This window comes from Macrotis lagotis, chromosome X (assembly GCF_037893015.1).
Source record: "Macrotis lagotis isolate mMagLag1 chromosome X, bilby.v1.9.chrom.fasta, whole genome shotgun sequence".
NCBI lineage: Eukaryota > Metazoa > Chordata > Mammalia > Peramelemorphia > Peramelidae > Macrotis > Macrotis lagotis.
In genome coordinates this window covers 220885940-220907898 of record NC_133666.1, presented here as the reverse complement: position 1 = coordinate 220907898, position 21959 = coordinate 220885940, and the positions used below count along the sequence as shown (strand labels likewise).

General features: G+C 35.1%; 1 long non-coding RNA gene across 7 annotated transcripts in view; it reads right to left on the bottom strand.

Annotated features, from left to right (window-relative positions):
• Nucleotides 1-21959, bottom strand: part of LOC141502508 (uncharacterized) — a 93457-nt gene that overhangs the window by 20693 nt on the left and 50805 nt on the right. For all 7 annotated transcript variants that reach the window (XR_012472564.1, XR_012472560.1, XR_012472565.1 and 4 more), the window contains one exon: nt 11369-11558. This is a non-coding gene — a long non-coding RNA (uncharacterized LOC141502508). The remainder of the gene's footprint in view (nt 1-11368; nt 11559-21959) is intronic.

Below are 21959 nucleotides of genomic sequence, written 5' to 3'. Positions count from 1 at the left end.
TTTGTTTGAGTTAGTGTGTGAAAGGCGAGCCCTCCCAGGCCGCTCATCACCAGGACTGTGATTAAAACCCTGGCAGCCCGGATCGAAGAGCGAGGTGTGCGTTCCCTTGGCCAGCTGTCAATCTTTCAACTAGCTGGTTTGCAGGTTGTGAGAAAAGACATGCTCCTGTTTTCAGCATGTGAGTGAGACATCCTGCTTTGGCAAATTCATCCTGGATGGAAAACTGAGCTTTTCCCATGTGTTTATACTATCCTCCTTCCTCTTCGAATTCTACATCCACATGTGCAGGAATGACAAGCCAAAGGCTTTGGGTTTTTTGTCCTGTTAAACTTTCATTTCTGCTGATTTACTTATATGTGTGTGATGGTTTCAATGTAAAAATACAGATGTGGATTTACATTCTAGGATAATTGGAAGATGGGGAAGAAAGAGACACAAATATTGTACATACTGCATTGGGGTAGGAAACTCCTAGCATGGAAACTCCCTCCACTGATGCAGTAGTTTATCTGTAACTTAGTCTTACAGAACATCCCCAGGTACTGGAGGTTCAATGATTTGTCACACAGCAAGCAATGTTAGATGTGGGATTTAAACATAGGCTCTTTCTGATCCTAATGTCAGTCCTCTAACCCCTATATCATACTGCTACTGATTAACTATACACATATGGATATATATGATCTATATGTGCTCAGTCTTAAAATGTAAACTGATATAAGTTTGAGGTAGCTGATAAAATGCACATGTAGGAACAAAAGAGAGTTGGCAAACGTCAGCTTGAAAAACCATCAAAAGTCAAGGTTAATTTTTTTTACTTTATTTTTCTCAAGTTTTTTTTTGGGGGGGAGTGTGTTTTCTTTTGTAACATGACTATTATGGAAATATTTTGTATGATTACACATTTATAACCTTTATCAAATTGCTTATTTTCTCAGTGATGGGGATGGAGCAGGAGGAAGGGAAAGAATTTGGAACTCAATGTTTTAAAAATGAATGCGAAAAATTGTTTTTACATGTAACCAGAAGAAAAATAAAATACTAAATAAATTTTCTTTTTAAAAAAAAGCCGTCCCTAAGATTCTCATTCAATCCTTCCCATTCTTTGGTTTTTTAATAAACACCTCCAATCAAAGGTGTATTGAAACCAGTTGGAACCAGTGCTCAAGGGTCAGATGTTAAATTTTCAATATGAGCTGATCAGAGATCAACCAGAGAAACAAATCCAGGCTTAACTCATGGCTTTATTGGTTACTTTGTCAATTGCTACACAGAAGAAACAATGACAAAAAATGTTAATAATAAAGATTCAACTCAAAAGTGTATAATGGAAAATTTTTTCCCTTTTTTTTTCCATTTTTAAATATTTACCACACACCACTGCCTGGAATCCATTCTCTACAATGAAAAGATATTCTTACTATCACAAAGATTCTAATGCCTTTTGGCTACCTAATGTTTTACACTTGATTTTTCTAATATATTAAATAGAGACATTTCTAACTTATTAGATATCAAATTTACTAAAATATAGGTGGGTATCTCATACATAAATGGTGAAGAAAATGGAGGAGAGTTAAAAATTTATCTTTAGGGCAACATGAGACCTCAAAATATTTTAGAAAATTAGAAGAAATAAGCATTTATATAGGACCTACCATGTGTTATATAAATGTACTTTTTGCAAATATGATCTCACTTGATCCTCCTAATAAACGTAGATGGAGAGCGGGGTCAATAAACTGTTTCTTATTTATAGTTCACTGGCTACCCTGAAACTAATTTATATGTATTTTAAAGACTTTTAATGTGTGGGGCAGCTAGGTAGGTAGCACAGTGCCTGGAGTTAGAAGGACCTGAGTTCAAATCTGTCCTCAGACACTTGATGCTTACTAGCTGTATGACCTTGGATAAGCCCTTTAATCCTATTGCCAAAAAAAAAGACTTTCAATGTGCTTCTTCGTGTGGTATATAAATAATAGAAATATTTTGTGAAAACAAAACCAAATAGGAATTGAAAGGTTATGTTTAAAGTTACCTTAGGACTTGAAAATAGCAAAAGAATAATAATATAATAAATTTCTCAAAGTCTGTTCATTCATCTTTGCTCAGGGATCATAGGAGAATGTATCATCCAGCAATCCTCCCTAATAACTAGACTAATTTAAAGAGAGATTAGAAAAATTAACTGTGACTTATACTACGAACTTTCTAATATGCCAAGTGACAGAAATAACCCAGGTCACTGAACTTACTTTTAATTTTACATTTACTTTTTTTAAACCCACACAAAAATACATTTCCATTGATTTATGTAATACAAATGTTCTCTTACTTGGCATGCCCAAACCAAATGCAATTTTAATGAAACACCTGTACTACAACAAGGGAAGAACCTGAAAAAAACAAAAAAGGGGAAGGGGAGATACAAGTATATCCCAAATATTAAAAAAATCACTAAAGATCCCTTTCTTCCATGACTTAAAAGATTAGATCTCCTTTAAAAGTCTCATGAAATATTCCAACCAAGAAAGTCTGTGAAGTAGTACTACAAATTATGCAAAGTCAATATTTTTAAAAATCCTTCATAAGTAAAAAAAATTCTTATTTTACATTATTAGGTGAATGCTGTGAAACTGCCTTCAATTATATGTCATTCAAATTTTCATAAATATTAAGCTGGAACCCCATGTATTAGATTTTACAAAAGGAAAAGAGGAGAAAGAGAAGAGAAAGGGGGAAAGAAAATAGTCTGGAGTCTGAAAAATCACTCAAAAGAAATTCCATTTTCTGAGACTGAAGAATGCTTTTTAGCAAGATGGAAAGGGAATTGGGCAGCAGGTAGAAAGGTTATAATTTTATTTGTAAATGACTTAACCTAGCAAAATTGCTATTAAGAATTCCTTTAATTTTTCTGCTTTACACAAACATATGAGTAAGTACCTGAACTTCAGGAAAAGTGGGGAAGGTAGACATTAGAGATAGAAACTATTGAAAACAGCTGAACTATCTGCCTTTAAACACCAAAGATCTTCAAAGTTCTAACAACCCTAGAAATCTGAACACATATATACACAGGAAACCAAGAAACTTCACAACAGTGAAACAAGACAAACTGGTCTTGCACTTGTAGTTCAGGTACCCAGCAATTTTAAGTTCATTTTTAAAATCTTCAGAGAAAATAAGACCCCTTTTATGTTCAGTTATTATGACTATGAGGGAGGTGAGAATAAGGGACAGGAGGAAAAGGGAAGAGAGGGAAAAAGAGGAAAAGAAGAGGGAGGGAGAAAAAAGAAGAGGAAGGGAGAAAAAAGAAAAGGAGAGGAAGATAGGAGAAGGTTGAGAAAGGCCTGAGTTCCAAAGCTGAGAGGCTTGCTTCCTCCAGGACATGATCTCTGATAGTTTGTTTCAGAAAGTACAATAGTAGCAAGAAATAATACAGTAGAAAAAGCATTGCATTTGGAGTGAGAGAACATAGATTCCTAACCTGACTCTGCCACTTACTGGGTGGCCTTGGATAAATCACTTAACTACTCAACTTCAACTCAGTTCCTTATCTGGAAAAACAAGGGGACTGGTCTAGATATAATCTAAGTTCTAAATCTTTGAACCTATAAAAATATCTTAGGTTAAAACAAGATAGAGGGTCTGAGGTCTCCTAGGCTATGAGAATTTATACTTTAACTCTCATAAGTTAATGTATGCAATATAGGAGTTTCTGGATTTCTGTGATTTTGTGTGTGTGTGTTGATTACAAATCTAGAAATGTCTTAATCACAAAAAACAAAACTTTCCCAAATGGTATCATTATTCTTTGATTCTAAAGGTGATAAATAAAGAATTGAATATGGTAGAAAACTAAGAATTAGGACTAAAAGGAAACCAACTGAAAATTGGTAGTCAAGACACATAATTGGAAGGGATAAACATGAGTCTTTTTTTAAGACTAGAACTTAAGAAGTTTTATTTCCTTTTTAAATGAATACCATATAAGCTATTTAGTATAATCATTCTTATTAAAATAGATTTAATAATCCACACATCTGAAATCCATAGACTCCCATGATCTGCATTTCTAGATCCTACCAGACTCTTTCTCTCTAGTTTTACATATAGCATATATGGAAATAAGCCCATGATAAAGTTTTGTATTAGTTGAAGTACCTTTCAATCATAGATCTCAAAGCATTTAATGTCTATGGTGAACTTGTATGATCAAAGAGGTTTTATTATATTAATCTTTAGCTATTTATGAGCAGTCTTATTCAATACTTAAAGGTTCTATTAATTTCATCAATGTACATATACATTCAACTGACATAGAGCTCACTCTTTCTTAACTGACTTGTTTAATCTCCTCAAATCAGTGAGTTTATTTTCTTAAAGTTCTTAGTGCTACAAGCAAAGAAAGCAAGAGAGAGGGAGAAGAAGGAAGGAAAGAAGAAAGGAAGGAAGGAAGGAAGGAAGGAAGGAAGGAAGGAAGGAAGGAAGGAAGGAAGGAAGGAAGGAAGAGAGGGAGGGAGGGAGGGAGAGAGGGAAGGAGGAGAAAAAACAGAATTACAAAGGAAATCAATTATATTGAAACAATTATAATTTTTTTAAAGTTCAGCTACCAGAAGGTAATATTTCCCTAATTCAGCACTTGTTTTAGTGGTAAAGAATGGAAAATTGAGAAGATGTCCATCTACAGGGGAATGGTCAAACAAGTTGTAGTATATAATTGTGATGGAATACTAATATACCATAAAGGGACAAGCAGGAGGATTTCAGAAAAACCTGGGAAGGTATATGAACTGACACAAAATGATATGAGCAAAATCAGAAGAGTGTATATAGTAATGGCATTACTATGACTGTAAAAGACTTAATTATTCTAATCAATAAAATGATCTAAGAAAATTCTGAAGGACTCATGATAAAATTATATCCATCTCCAGAGAGAGAGAGAGAACTTATGAAGTCTACTTATAGATTGAAGCATAATTTTTCACTTTACTTTTCTTGCTTTTTTTTTTGCAACTTGGATAATATGAAAATATATTTGTGTGATTTCATATGTATAATTGACATCACATTTCTTTCCTTCTCAATGAGTTGGGGAGGGGGGAATGAGAGGGAGAGAGAGAATTCAAAATTCAATTTGTTTAAAAAAATTAGTAAGCATTCTGTATGAAGAAATCTAAGTCCAAAAAGGTAGACATGATCTTCCAAAGGTCATACAAGTACAAAATAAATATCCAAATAAAATCTCCCTTTAAACAACTATGATGAATTGCTCTCTGAACAATTACAAGAAAGTAACAATACACAAAAGACAAATCCAATCCTCAATCTGATATCATATGATGTTTATATCACAAAACATTGTAAAATTTAGGTTATGAAGAGCAGATGGATTCCCTTATCACTGAGATCCTGTGTTTGTCTGCCTGAATACTTTTTAATTCATAAAAATATAAAACCTATACATGTTTCCCCAATGTAGTTTTATACCAATTTCATGTGAAAATCATAAGAGGGGAAATGTTAATTCTATACATTCACTAGATACTAAAAGTATTAAGTGTTTCAAAGATTTGAGTTACTTTCCAATAAATGGACAAGTTATTCACCCAGATTAACTTCATTTGTGTCATCATTCCTTATCTTTCCCTTGGTCTATAGGACAGACCAAAGAGAATTTCTTGTTCTGATTTCAAAATTATGCATAGATCCTTACTTATTAAGGTCAAATCACTCCCTTTTTTTGAGGTTTTTTTGTAAGGCAATGGGGTTAAGTGGCTTGCCCAAGGCCACAGAGCTAAGTAATTATTAAGTGTCTAAGGTCGGATTTGAGGTCAGGTACTCCTGACTCCAGGGATGATGTTCTAGCCACTGCACCACCTAGCGGGAAATCACTCTTAATAGTGGATTAACGGTGGTATTGGATGCCTAGCATGTTCCTCTACATTTCTCAAAACTGATCTGAGGCATCCATGGCCTCTATAGTCTTTGCCAAAAGATAGAAAGCCCAAGCTAACAAATTTCATCTGCAGTGAATTAACTTTGTAATCTTGATTTAAGATTAAAAAACAAACCAAAAAGAAAAAAAAAAAGCAAAACCCCAAGGCTTTTCCTATATGGCATAAGTATTCTATTAAAGGGTGGGAAAAGTCAAGATGAAAAGACATAGATAAGGAGACAAGGGTGTTGGATGGAAAAGGAGAAAATTTTCTCTCCTCAAGGGAGGAGGGTAGAAACACTAATGTTCATGTTTTATAAATTATCTCCATAAATTCCTAATTTAAGTTGTTGACCCTTAAGGAGAGCATCGTGACCCAAAAGTTGGATAGGAAAGATTACAATGTGTTTGAAGATATACTGATTGCTCAGACTTTAGGACTCTGAACTCCTTTCCCTATATTTTATCATACATACAAGGCCATCATTTTATGGCTAAAAGAAAAAGGAAAGACTACTTTGAGAGGAAACTCAAAAAAAAACTCAAGGAAAGAAACATATATATATATATATTCTGCTTAGTACTTGCAATAACCTAGTACTGAATATTCAATACTGAATACTAAATTCTCAACAACTTGTTCTTCTTGTTTGATGAATCTAAATTGGAAATGGCCCAGCAAGAGAGAAAAATGAGTACAAGCTGCCCTATCAGTATGATTAAAATATACTGCCCAAAGGCACACATTTTTCTTCTGCTTCTAACTCACCAACACTCTTTACTCACCCCCCCAGCACCCATAAAAAAATTCTACATAAGGTGGTATGAATTGTTTCCCTGAACTTAGGAGGGTATGCTATTGCAAAGTGAGTCTTGTCTCCACTCATGCCCAAGAAAAATTGATGTTGAATATGCTTTGATAATATTTTGAATTTTATATTAATGTTTTCAATCATTTATACCCAATAAGAATTCAGATTATTTCATTCCAAAGTTGAGACATAAAGATTCTTTTCATTGCGGTAATGTTTCATTAAGTAACAAATTAGGTGCCCCCAAAAAAAGTTTGTCACATGGTACATGAAAAGCCATCAAAAATGCTGAATAATTTTATGAAGAGCTACTACCAGACAAGTAATGGCACATGAATGTGAAGGAATATTGTTATACTGTAAGAAATGATAGGGATAATTTCATAAAACCCTGTGAAGACTTACTTGTAGGGACAGATGCAAAGTGAAGTGAACAGAACCAGAAAAACAATTTTATGCAATGATAATAATATAATAAAGGTAATCAGTTCTGAAAGATTTAGGAACTTTGACCAATGCAATGACAAAACCACAGTTCCAAAGGACTAATTGTGAAATAAACTATCCACCTCCAGAGAGAGAGAGAGATGATATACTAAGAGTGTTGATCAAAGCATTTTTCTTTTCTTTCTTTTTCTTTCTTGGACATGGCTACTGTTTTGCTTGGCCATACATGCTTGTAATGGGCTTTGTTTTTCTTTCCTTCTCAAAGGGCAGAAGGGGAACAGGGGTGAGGCACATAAGGATGGAGGGATTTTGGAACTAAAAATAAAAGAAAATTGAAAACAAGAGAGAAAAGGAAATAACTCCGGAATTGTGAGCAACAAAAATTTAAAAAGAACTACTATCAATACCTGGAAACCTCTGCTAGGCAGAACTTTTCTTTGTTTTTAAGAAAGACAAAAATCAATTAATTGAAAATTCCTGAAAAAAGTACCAAGTTTGCATTCCAAATCTTAGATTTGTATTTATGCAATAAAATTGGATAACTCAAAAGAAAGTGAAATCTGCCAATGATTTATCTCTGTAAGTTGAATTATGTCAAAAGTAAATAAGTAAAATAATCAAGACCAAAATAATGTTAAAGAAAAAAATCATTCTACATGATTTTTTCTTAATAGCTAACGTTTATATAGATCTTTTGGATTTATAAAGAGTCTATGTGTCATCCTGAGAGTTAGATACTACTGTTAGCCCTGTTAAAAATTGAAAAACTGAGACTGAAAGAAGTTCCATGATTCGTCAAGTTTCATACAGTTTCTAAGCATCTGAAGCAAGTTCTGAAGTCAAATTCTCACTTTAAGCTTAGCACTTAAACACTTTGTACACTGTGCCTTCCTCACTGTCTCAATTCCATTTATTTAGTTTTTAATATTTTGGGGAAAGAATCAGGCTTTGATCAGTTTTGAGCTGAGACTCAGAAGACCTAAAGATCAATCCTGGTTTTTTCTTTTTCTACTTGAGAGACTTTGGGCAAGTCACTTTAATACTCTGAGTCTCATGAATTGAGGAGGAGAGAATAGATGGTTTCTTAGGTCCCACACAGTTCTAAAATTATATTAATCTCTGACTTCAATCAGCATGTCTTACCACAGAATAGGGACTTTACAGGATGTATCATATAAGGGAAAGGAACATTATGTGAAAAGGTTGCTACTAGACATAAATTCATGACTTCTATAGATTTCAAGTGCATATTGCAAAATCATATTTTTTCCCTAATGGCCAAACCAGAACACTCAATTTTGATATTTCACACTGTTTTCACAGTATTTTCCTTTTCTAGGTCAAAACTGTTAAAGGTCTAAATGATCAGAGAAAACTACACTCTTCAGAATTTTATTACAATTCAAAAAAAATCTGAATTCTGCTTGCAATTGCATTCTTTGGCATGAAATGTAAGATAGTTTCAACACTGTGAGAGGATATTAATAGTTGTGTCTCATTACTATTTTTATCATATGCACTAGTGGCCTTATCTGTTTCTGTCAAACATTAAGAAGACTATAGCAAACCAGAAGTCTAATAATGAAAATGTTCTGGCAGATAGAGGACAGGGATGAACTAAATGAGAACTTGCCATGTGTTACATCCAAGCAGACATTAGTTCTCATTTCTGCTTTTAATAGCTTTCTACGTTTTAGTTTTACACTAAGTGGGGCCCTCAATAAATATTAAAGTGAATAGGCACCATGACCCAGAGCTTTCATAAAGTGAGATAAGCCTAAAGATGAAAAGTTGCTCACATGCGACATTTTTATCAGCTTCCTCTGAAGTTGCATGAACTGTTCAAATCTCACTCAATATTGCAACTTTAGTCAAATTACTTAAGCAATCTGTACCTGGATTCCTTCATGTGAGAAAGGAAGAGGATAGATGAGATGGCTTCTTAGATCCCTTGCCTTCTAAATTATCTTTCTAAAGTACAGGTATAACCATCTCACCACTATTCCTGCTCCTTAAACTCCAGGGACTCCCTATCACCTCCAGAATCAAATATGAATTTTTCTGTTTGCTATTCAGAGCCCCAACACATACACACATACACACAAAAACACAATATTCCAAATTTCTTAAACTTATCACCCTATCATGTATTCTTGGATTCAGTCACACTGATTCTCTTGCTGTTCCTAAAACAAAAAACTCCATAGCCTGACATTTTTATTTGCTGTCCCCCATTCATGGAATGTATCTCCACCTCCTGGCTTCTCTACACTTCTTTCAAGTCCCTGCTAAAATATCACCTTCTAATGGAAGCTTTTTTTTATCCTCTTTATTTCTTGTGTCTTCCCTCTGTTGATTATTTACAAGCTCTCATGACTGTTATCAAGTATGTACATAGTTGTTTGCCTGCTTTCTCCCCCGTTAGACTGTGCAGACTTTATTGAGAACAGGAACTGTCTTTTGTTGTTGATGTTGTTGTTGTTGTTGTTCAGTCATGTTCAACATTTTGTGACCCTATTTGGAGTTTTCTTGGCAAATATGGTGCTGAAGTGGTTTGCCATTTCCTTCTCCAGCTCATTTTGCAGCTAAGGAAACTAAGGCAAACAGGGTTAAGTGACTTACCCAAGATCATAAAGCTATCCAGGCAAGATTTGAATTCAGAAAGATGAGATTTCCTGTCTCTTGACCCAACACTCTAGCCACTGGGCCATCTAGCTGTGTTGTGGATTGTCTTTTATATATATCTTCACATTTGGAACAGTATCTGGGACACAATAAAAACTTACTGACTACCCAATTCAGTGATCCCCTTATCTTAAGCTTTCCATCAGAAGTTTAAGATAATTAGCAGACTCCTAACAATATCAATAACAACTGAAAAGTTTAAGGTTCTGTATTTTAGAAATATTGGATATGAACAGACCACAAGTACTATAAGAAAGAATTTTTTTTAATATGTTGACCTAGAAAAAAACAAATGTGAATCCAAGTCTCCATGATCAATTGAAACTGGTAAAATAAGGTAGTCAATGATTTTCTACTTTTGCTACCTAAGTATACTTTACATGGCATAGATTCATATTTGTCATTTACTGACAGAATTATATACTGTGCAGAATTTATCAACTCTCAGAGATTTTTCTTGGTGTGGTTAAGCTCTAAAAGCTCAAAACTGTACAAGGACTTTTAAAATACCTTTTATTGTGTTGTGTGGTAGTTGCATGACAATAGTAAGATAGATTAAGATGATATAGATAGAGACAGAAATTTAAACTTCAGAAGCTCAACATTCTGTAAAAGTGAAGGGTGGGTACTCTCACTAGTGACAGACATCACAACCCTTCTGTAACTTAACAGATGGTCTTCATGAGTTGCTATAGTCAACAAATTCATCACTCTGAGGTCAAACTGATGATGATTCTCTTTGTATTTAACTTGAACAACAGTCCTTGAACAACAGACATACAGTCCATCACTAAGCTGATGTGTAAAGACTTTCAAAGTTTTCTAGGACCTGCTAAAGCCTTCAAGAAACCAGGCTCACTTCCACAAAAGAAGACACCACACACACCTAGCCATCCTTTGCAGGGATATCTGAACCAATTATTCCATTGTCATGGGGCACTCTCAGTGAGGATCTTTTCTCTACCAATGCAGACTAGTGACTATTCTGCAATTTGTAATCTTAAGTAGCTTGGACCTCTCAGAAGTTGACTGATCTTCCCAGTGTCACACAACCAGTATGTGTCAAATTTGAACCAACTCTTCCTAACTTTGTAGTCAAACCTCTGTTCATTATACAATATGACCTCTCAGTTATATATATATATATATATATATATATGTATATATATATATATGTATATGTATATGTATATACACATATATACATATACATATATATGCCCTATTAATAAAAAGCTAGGTGGAATGCTGGAGTCCAGAAGACTCATTCCTAGTTCCAATCTGGCCTCAGACACTTATTAATTGTATGATCCTGGGAAAGTCACTTAAACATGGTTGCCTCAGTTTTGTCATCTGTAAAATGAGCTGAAGAAGGAAATGGCAAATTATCTCAGTGTCTTTCAAAAAAATCAAACAAACCAATAATAGGTTCACAAAAAGTAAGACAAGATAAAAGAAATTGAACAACATACATGTTTTATACCTTTATTGTAGTTGCTCACTTGCTCATGTTTAGCTCTTCATGATCTCACATGCCAGGCCCTTCTATCCTTCACTGTCTCTTGAAGTCTGTCCAAGTTCATGTTTGCTGTTTTCATGGTATTATCTAACCATCTCATCCTTGCTGTACCTTTTTCTGTTTGTCTTCTCTAGATGTACAGATAGACAGACACCTAAACGGGAAACAGCAACATCAAAAAATGATTTCTATGAATGAACATATTTATTATCAAAGATCTATTTCTAAATTCTCTCCTGATTTGCTGTTGGTAAAGTCTTTTGGGAGAAATAAATATAGATATAGATATATAAATATGACAAATATAGAAATATAGATATATAAATGTGACAGATATAAATGAGTGTGACAAAGATACAGATTAGATTGAACTATGTATGTTATATTTGTATATGTGCACACACTGTCAGTATATATACTGAAAGAGAAACAAACATGTAAAAGATTAAGCAACATCAGGAAATAAAGTTTTAATGATCCTTTGAGTGGGCATAAAAATTATTAAGATAAATTTCTAACATGCCTCCCTCAACTTATCATTGGACATTGGCAAAAGTGTTTAACCTTCCTAGGTTATTCTTCATCTGAGTACAATAACATTTGTATCTGTAAGACACATAAGGTTAGCAAAATACTTAAAGTAATCATCTGCTTGATCTTCAGGAGGAAGCCTATAAAGTAAATAGTACAAATATTATAACTTCAATTTCTTCCTTCTTAAAATGAGGAAGTTGGGTGCAGCTAGGTGGCACAGTGGATATAGTACTGGTCCTGGAGTCAGGAGGACCTGCATTCAAATGCAACCTCAGACACTTAATAATTGCCTAGCTGTGTGACCTTGGGCAAGTCACTTAGGCCCATTGCCTTAAATAATTTTTTTTTAAAGAGGAAGTTATTAGGAGATGATCTCCAAACCCCTTTCCATCTTGAGAGTCTGTGTTTCCCAATTTTACAGATGTGGTAACTGATATTCATAAAGCCCAATCAACCTGTCCAAATGACAAGCTAGTGGAAGAGCTGGAATTCACCCATGACTCTACTGACCTGATCGGAATTCACTCATGACTCTTCTGACCTGATCGGGTGCTCCTCCCAAACATTGTGTGGTCTAACTGGAAGAAGCTAGACTTTTCAAATACTTACAGGCTCAGTACAGAGTATTGAGCCATCAGCCCTCTCCAACAGGGCTTCAGAAACAAAAATACCCTCCTGACTCCCACATAATCCTATAAAGGGATCTTACTAGTTCATTTAGAATAATTGCATGGCCCTCATTGGAATATGGATTCACCAAAATCAGAAATCAGTTTATCTCAAAGGAAGAGAAAGTTAGTTCCAGATTGACTAGTTTTCACATTCAATATCATCCATTATGAATAGTTTTATTTATAGAATGTGATAGTCTTTTTCCTACATCCCTCACTGATGGAATTTTATCATTCCAATTAAATTCATACTTTCCTGTGTTACACACTTTTCCAGAAGGATATTTACCACATCTTATTCTTCACCTTTCTCCTCTTCCCCTCCCTAAACCTCTTGAAGTAAAAATCATGGATGTGTATCTAAAATGGAATAAGTAATTGCTTGATAGCTTCTTGCTTCCTCTTTAAAGGACTGTACAGCTGGTGTGTGTTTGTGCTGGGCCTGCAGAGTGGAGGCCTGGGAATACAGAATCTCATTTCAGAGAAACAGGAGCTAGCTTCAAAGGAGACAGCACCTCTCCCCAGCTGATGGGACTTTTACCGAAAGAAAACAACAATGGAAGTAAGAAACACACGAGTAATAGCTCCCGTTACTTCTCCGCAATCCTTCTCTAAACTTTCCCCTCATTTATCTGATTATATCCTTCCGTCTCCAAACTCTCCCCTGTTTTGGTTTTACCTTTTTGTTAGTTTAGGTGCCTGCTTATGGGCTTCAGGGTGGAGAGCATATTACTTCAAAGCACATTATATGAGTTAGTTAAGGAAAAACAATTCCTATAATTACAATGTATCCTCAGCGGTCTCATCAGGAAGGGAAATGATTTCAAGAAATTTAAGGTATGTATTTTTCTTACAGATTAGAAATATAATTAAACAATAATAATTAGGTAACCTAGAATTTGCCTTCACCCATGTCATGAAGTTCAAATGTGATAACTAATCTAATTTATATCCCCCTTTTCAGAAGAGATGAACAAAACAAATTGGTCCCCAAGATATCCATCCCACAGGCTAGAAAAGACATCGTTCATGTGGGAAGAATGAAGTTGCATGGATGACTGATATATCACATACCTCTTTTGTGGTTTAAAAGTTCACATAAATAGCTAGCTTTTCTATAGTACTTGAAGTTTGGAAAAGCACTATACATATGTTATCTCATTTAATCCCCACAAAAACCTCAGGAGATATTTGTTATTATTATCCCCACTTTACAGATGAGGAAATTGAAGTAAACTGACTTGCTCAGGTTACATAACTGGTGAGTATCATAGTCTGGATTTGAACTCAAGTCTTCCTGATTTCAGATCCAGCACTTTATCTAGCTGACTCTAAAGTAAAGAAACATTGGTTAGCTGTGATTTTTTTAAGTGTGATTATTCACAGGACTTCTAGAGTTCATTGTGGACATAAAATGACTTTTAAACTTTATCACAAGATAAAATGACTTTTCAACTTTTAAAATAACCTGTGAGAGATTTCACAAGATTGTCTTTATGTTCATGTGATGTCGTTGGCATTGTAAACCAGATTTGGACCAGAAACTGGACTGGACCAAAAAGAATTCTAATTAAAAGCTGAAAATATTGTCCAAATATCTCCTCCATCAAAGATGGTTAACCTCTCTGACTTAGTAGATGGTCTTAGAGAGTTCATCACCTGAAGACCAGTTTGAATATTAGATTCTCCCACTTAGCCAAGATGATCTTTGGATGTGAGCCATGCAGTGTGTCCACCAGACTTGCACATGAAGTTTTTGCAGCTGAGGAGAAACAGTGCTTGAATTCCACCAGAAGTCTTAAAGAACTTAGGGTCACCTCCAGGTCACAAGAAGGAATTAGAGCAGAAGGTAATCAGATAGAATGTTAAAGATCAGCCTGGTTGTAAAGACATTTCACGATTAAATCAAAAAAAGAAAATCTATCAGTTCCTGAAATATCAAATATATGTGTATGTGGGGGGAGAGGGAGGGGTATGAGTGTTTGTGTGTGTGTGTGTGTGTGTGTGTGTGTGTGTGTGTGTGTGTGTTTTTCAAACTTACATGCCCAAACAGTTTGGAAACAGCATTTATATGTTTTAAGTGTTCTGTTTGAACCTTGGATTAATCCAAAAATCACTCAGTCTCACATTTTTACCAATAATTGTGCTATTTATTATCTTTTGTTAGATTTTTCCTAGTATCTTTCTACCAAAAAACACTTCCTTCACTCCAATCATAGATGTTTACAAAGGAAGACCTCTCTAAATGATGCCTCCTGTTCTCTCAAGAATAGTATGACTCCAGTCTTTTATAAGAGGTGTTCATGTTACGTTTTTTCAGCTTTTTCTGAATGCTCAATAAGCAAAATGTCCAAAGTAATTTAAAGACAAGATAGGACCTTTTACAGGCAAGGGGGCTGTGACAAGTACTACTACCAGTTTATTTTATCCAAACTGACCCTGTCCAAATATAATGTACTGTCTTTAAAAAAAATGAGACCAAAATAACATTTGAAAAATCTAAAAAGGAACAGAAAAAAGAGAATTTCTAGAGTTATTACTCATCAATGATGACTAAATACAGTTGACATTTTTCCGAGCAGAGGTTTCAAGAGATACTTGCTATTTATAGAAAGACAATTTGAACATTACTCTGTCTGAAGATTTAATTCAGTGCAATGCTTTTTTTTGGTCTTAGTCACAACCAGTATCATTAACACCTCCTAGCTCCCACTAAATTCTGTAGGAATTAGTATCAAAAAGAAAAATGTGATCCTACCTATTTAAAAATTATTCTGCAATATGCCAATATTTTTTAAAGACAGTTTCTTTGGTGTTGGTATTCACTCCAGCAACATAGATCTCAACAACTTCTTAATAGAAGATTTTCACGAGTTGTTACAACCAAAAAACTTTGTCATCTGACAGCTGGCTTTCCATTTGGCTGACTTTCTCACACACACACACACACACACACACAAACACACACCAAAAATCACTGCCTCAAACATGAAGTCTTTCCAATGAAAAGAAGACCTTTCAAGACCCACAGTCTAAAAGCCCAGCCTCTAAGAACTCAGATTAACTTCCATACTACATCAAGGCCTCATAGTCAGATTCTAGTGGTAAACATTGCTATGTAGCTGTTATTATTCCTATAAGTGGTCAGAAATAAAGATTGCCTAAAATTTAACCTGATCATTTATTTTTACATATTTTTATATGATATAATATTTTCTTAAGTTTCTTTTTAATTTAAAGCCAATTTCATTTTCTGTTTTTGAAGATCTAGGACTACCTCAAGAATTATTTCAAAAAGGTGGTTAGAAAAGACAATTTACTTCTTTTCAGCATGATGCAGAAACATTTCTACCCAAATTAGGGGAATTATTAGAAAAATAGAATAATCATTAAAGTGGAAGAATAATAATCATTCAAGTAGTACCTAAGAATTTACAAAGTGCGATCTTCACAGTTCTCAGCAATAGATTAGTGCCCCTATTGTTGTATCTATTTTAGAGAAGAGAAGAGAAAACTAAGTATCTGAGTAGTTGTTTTTAGGCTAAATGTGTCTAAAGTAGAATTGAAATTGGGGGGGGGTGTCTGTGGGTCTGTGTCTGTGTGTCTGTGTGATGGTATGTGTTTTAAACTTCAAGTCTAACCCTTTTTTTTCAATACCAGACTTGCTAAAGAACATTGTGACAAGCAGAAAGAGCACTAGACTTGGAATCATATTTCTGGGTTCAAATTCTGAATCAGAGGCTTATTAGCTGTGTAAACTATGAACACTGGTTTTTCTCATCCATAAAAGAGACAATGATATTTGTATTGCCTTCCTCACATATAAATAACACATATATAACTGTGCTCCATCAACAAGAAGAGAAGCAGAGTTTGATTGGAAAATGCATTAGCCCAAATTAGGGAGCATTTATTCTGATACATGTCCATCCGGAATCAGATTTTTATATTGTGGGATCCAGGGATCTATACTCATATAATTATATACTCACATAACTCACAAAATCTCTGTAGCAAACCTCAGATATGGACACATCTCCTAACAAAAGGAAAAGGAAATGGCCTGAGAAAGGACATAGGTGAAATATCAGATATTTCTGATATGCCCACAGTTTTCTATTTTTTTTAGGTTTTGCAAGGCAAATGAGGTTAAGTGGCTTGCCCAAGGCCACACAGCTAGGTAATTATTAAGCATCTGAGGCCAGATTTAAACTCAGGTACTCTGGACTCTGGGGTTGGTGCTCTATCCACTGCACCACCTAGCCACCCCTACAGTTTTCTATTTAAATGTGGAATGGAAACTAGTCTATTCCTATTTCTCAGGAAGTATCTCCAACTAATTGTGTTTTGGATTCCTTATAACTAAATGAAAGGCCCCTATGGGAAAAAACTGTGAATCTGAACATACAGATTTCTGAATTACCCTAGGATAAATAGGGGGCAATGAAAAGTGAATAGATTATTTTCACTCATATTTGCCATTTTACACTATTAAAGGATTCATCATGGTCGGTTTTGATTTAAGAAGCAAAAGAAGACTTATTAGTTGTATCATATACTTCATTTGGCTATTTCGGGATTCACCATATAAAGAATTAAAAAAGTACTTTCTCTGAGGAATGCTGAAAATAACACCAGTAGTGAAATAAACAGTATGTCTGGGCAATCCATGCTTTTGGCTTAGAACAATTCAAAAAAGGATGTGAGTAATGAAGAGGAAATTTTGTATACATATATTGTGTGTGTATGTATAACTGTAGTCTTGTTAGACATATGCTGGCTAGGCGGGTTTGGTGATGCTGAAGATTATTTATTTCTCACATAATGCAAATGACAGTTGGTAAAGCTGCTCTGTTATTACTGCTGGAGAAATAAGAAGAGTCATTTGAAACAGCCTTTTAAAACAAGGCATTTGGCTAACAGAATCTTCAGATGATACCAAGGGTTAATGGATGACTGAATTTGCCAGGATAAAAAGAAAAAGAGTGAAGAAATATCGGTTCTATTGGAACCCAACATTGACTCAGGCTGATTGGTCATACAGATACACTGTGAAGACTAAGTAAGCAATTATCTCAAATTGAGCTTATAATTACTGATTGAGGTGATTCATATTATACCAGCAAAATAAACAAAAAAAACCCTTCTTTTTTCCTTAATAGTTTTTTTTTTGGGGGGGGGTTGAATTATCAAAAAAAAAACTATCTCTCTTCTCCTCTCCTTTTCCCTTAGGTAGTTAAAGCCTTTCAAATCAACAAGACTTTATCAAGCACCTAGTATGCCCCCCATAGGTGCTGAGAACAAGAGATAAAAAGAAAGGTAAAACATCCCTGTTTCCAAGGAGCTCAACATGGAGGGGACAAATAGCAAGCAACCTTTCACATACAAGCTCTAGACAATATAAATTGGGATAATCTCATTCAAAAAAGCAGTCACATTAAAGGAAGGTGAATAAATTGGTCACCTGTAGGATCTACTTCTATTAATATGGGTTGTAAAGATTACTTTTAGTTAATATGTAATACTTCAAGATTACTTTTAGTTAATATGTAATAGTGAACACACACACACATATCTCTCTTCCCTTTCTTAGTAAACACTCTAGATATTTCAGCATATAAAAATGTTTTTTCCTTCATTTTTGAAGACCACAACATCAGAAGGTGGTGCCATGACAAGCACATGAATTGTATTTGAGTGAGGAAATGCTGTGCTAAATCACCAGCCTCGCTTTCTCCTCCAGAATCATCTGGATCCAGTGATCAAATATGAATCAGAACAACTAAAGATGGCCCTGGGTTTAAGGCAATCAGGTTTAAGTGACTTGCCCAAGGTCACATATTCTATAAGAAATTGTTTAGTTCCTAGCAAGAAAGAAGTAAAAAGAGTTTGTTTTTCAACTCTTTTTTTACTTAAAAAAAAGTTCGTATAAATGCATTCAGAAATTTTGTCCAGGAAGAGAGGCAGGAAATTGGGGCTGGAAGCCACTCTGTAGTCCTTAGAGAGAAGGGTATCAGGCTAAAGTATCTGTTTATTTCCTTAAATATTGTTGGTCTAAGGTATGTGATCAGGTTTAATCTAACTTCTACTCATCAATAATGGCACAATTGCTATCATGATTTTTTTAGGTTTTTGCAGGGCAATGGGGTTAAGCAGCTTGCCCAAGGCCACACAGCTAGGTAATTATTAAGTGTCTGAGGTCGTATTTGAACTCAGATACTCTTGACTCCAGGGCCGGTGCTCTATCCACTATTCCACCTAGCTGCCCCAATTGCTATTATTATTAAGGAAAAAAGGAACTCAAAGCTCTACATCCAAGGCTTGACCCCTTTCCCACCAAATACCAGTTCCACAATGAATACACATAGTAAAGAGCAAAGAAATTCACTTGTCCAAATCATAGTAAAATATTAAAGAAAGGTATAAATAGGAGAATATATACCAGACAATAGTTCTCCCTTTGGGACCAAGATAACTCAGCTTAACCAAGAAGGAGAATTCTAGATCTTACCCAAAAGAAAATTTCCAGAAGCCTCTATTGTAGCAAGCAGGTGATAGATGATAAAGACTTCCAGCTCCTTTCACATTTTCCCAGTCTTTTCCTTAAGCAAACTGAAGTGGAGTTAATCTCTTTTATCTTCCCTCTCAGTGATGGAAGCCAGAAGCACCCAAAGCAACTTATTGCTTGAGGAATATTGAGGAATACTTGTAACTTAGAGTCTCAAGGAGCTTTCTCCATACTCACCAACTCAGCCCACCCCATCAATGCAAAGCAGAACATTCATCTCCACCAATAAGGAGAATGTTCTACACTATGAGCTTTGGAGGAGGGGTTACATACACTAAAAATTTACTTGTTAGAAATTAAATTTCTATTAAAGTCCTGTTGGTGCTTTATCATTGAGGGAAGATAATCTTGTGTCATTCACATTTATACCAGAGGAGCAGAAACATGTCCTACCAAGTTGATAGACTTCAGCTCAGTCTTCAAAGGAACAACTACCTCGCATCTACATCATTAGTTGGTCACCCTGTCTCAAGACTCTCTCCAATCCAATCCATCCTTCACAGAACTGCCCAAGGGATTTTTCTAAAGGGTAAACTACAATGGTTCCCTGTTATCTCTAGGATCAAATATAACTTCCTCTATTTATATTTAAACCCTCCAATACCTTGCCAGTCTTATTATGTATTATTATGCCACCTCATTATACTCCAGCCACCAAGACCTTCTGTTTCTCTGTCTCTCTGTCTCTGACTTTTTTCTGTCTCTCTCTTTCTGACTTTCTCTCTGTGTCTCTATCCCTGTTCTCTCTCTCTCTCTCTCTCTCTCTCTCTCTCTCTCTCTCTCTCTCTCTCTCTCTCTCTCTCTCTCTCTCTCTCTCTCTCTCTCTGTTTCTGTCTTTGTTTTTCTTGGTCTCTGTCTCTCTCTATGTCTCTCTGTCTCTCTGTCTCTCTGTCTCTCTGTCTCTCTCTCTCTCTCCCTCTCTCTCTCTCTCCCCTCCCCTACTTTTAAATGTTTTATCTTCCTTCATGTAGGTGACCCCATTGATATAAGTTCAGGTGCCACCTTCTATAACAGAAGCAGGTAATTTCTGACCCATTGGCCATATTACCTCAAAACCATTTGATCTGACATTATCAAGGTAACATAGACAGGACTCAAATTCAGTAAATCTAGAAGTTTTTTAAGGGTGGATTAATTAAATGTTTGTCCAAATATATCAGGTTAATTTTTAAGTAGATAATTGTATATGGCTCTTAAATTATGTTATAAATGTCCAAATGGCCCTTAACAGAAAAAAAGGTTCCCCACCCTGTTCTATATGGTCTTTCCCTGATCTTTCAACTATTCATGCCTTCCCTCCAAAATTATCTCTTTTCTCTCTGTATGTATGTATTTGAATTGACCTATGTCAGCCTTATCTAATATCTGCTCTCCCTATAGTATAAGTTCCTTAAGATTAGGGACTGTTTTACTCCTTTGTATCCTCACCTAGAAATAGTTTCTTAAACACAGTAGATGCTTAATAAACATTTGGTGATTGAGTGATTGATTGAGAAACTCCTCACCAAAACATAAGGTACTGGTGATGGATTTGATTTTTTTGTGTTTTCTTGTGGGTATAGTTTTATCCACAGAAAACCACAAGGACTGTCTTTTAATTTGTGGAAGGATCAGTATCCTCCCTGACAGAAAGATTTCCCATAACAATAAAATAAGGATCTCTTCCATCAGGAATCAAAAATATTTTATTCATTTCTTTTTTTTTTAGGTTTTTGCAAGGCAAACAGGGTTAAGTGGCTTGCCCAAGGCCACACAGCTAGGTAATTATTAAGTGTCTGAGACCAGATTTGAACCCAGGTACTCCTGACTCCAGAGCCGGTACTCTATCCACTACGCCACCTAGCCACCCCTTTTTTATTCATTTCTAAAGTAGAGGACAGTGTACTCAAGATTCTTTAATCCCCATTAGTGTCTAAGGACAAACCAGAACCTTTCCAATAGCTTTCTTCCTCCTCCTTTTCTGAGTTCTGATTTCTTCAGACTAATAACCAACATGTAGCAGCAACAACAGCAATTGGTAATAGTATCTACTGCAGCAACAAAGGCATTAGAGACTGTAACAAAACCAATAGAAATGAAGCAAGGATAGCATTTGAAATATTCTATCAAAGAGTACACATGGCCCCAGTTTTAATGATTGACAAGCATTCTAATTGATCTTAGGTAGATTTTTTTTTAATTTACAATCATGGGAAGAATCTCAACTAAGAATCAAGAGATCTGAATTGTCATAGACTTCTGGACCTTTGTTCCTCATCTGTGAAATTAAGAGATTAGATTAGGTGACTACTAAATCTCCTTCCAGTCAAATTCTCTGATCTAATACCTTTCTGGGTCACAGTTTCCTCATCTATAAAAATGAGAATGTTAGGCTGGATTATTTTTAACATTCCTTACCAATATCCATACTCTATGGTGTAAGAAAATGTGGTATACTGTCAAAAGCCTTGTAGGCTTGGAGTTAGAAGACCTGAGCTCAAGTACCACCTCTTATAATTAAATATGATAACAATAATAATTAGCATTTATATAGCAATTTATTGTTTACACAGCATTTTCAAATATCATCTATTTTTTTCCTCACAATGACCCTGGAAGGTAAAGACTATTATGGTACCCATTTTGCAGATGAAGAAACTGAGACTGTGAACAGTTTAGTAACTTGCTCATGGTCACGCAGATAGTAAGTGTCTGAGGAAGGATTTGAATTCTGGTCATTATGACTTCCACACCAGTGTTGTATCTACAAATCCATATTACTCTGAGAAAGTTACTTGCCTTT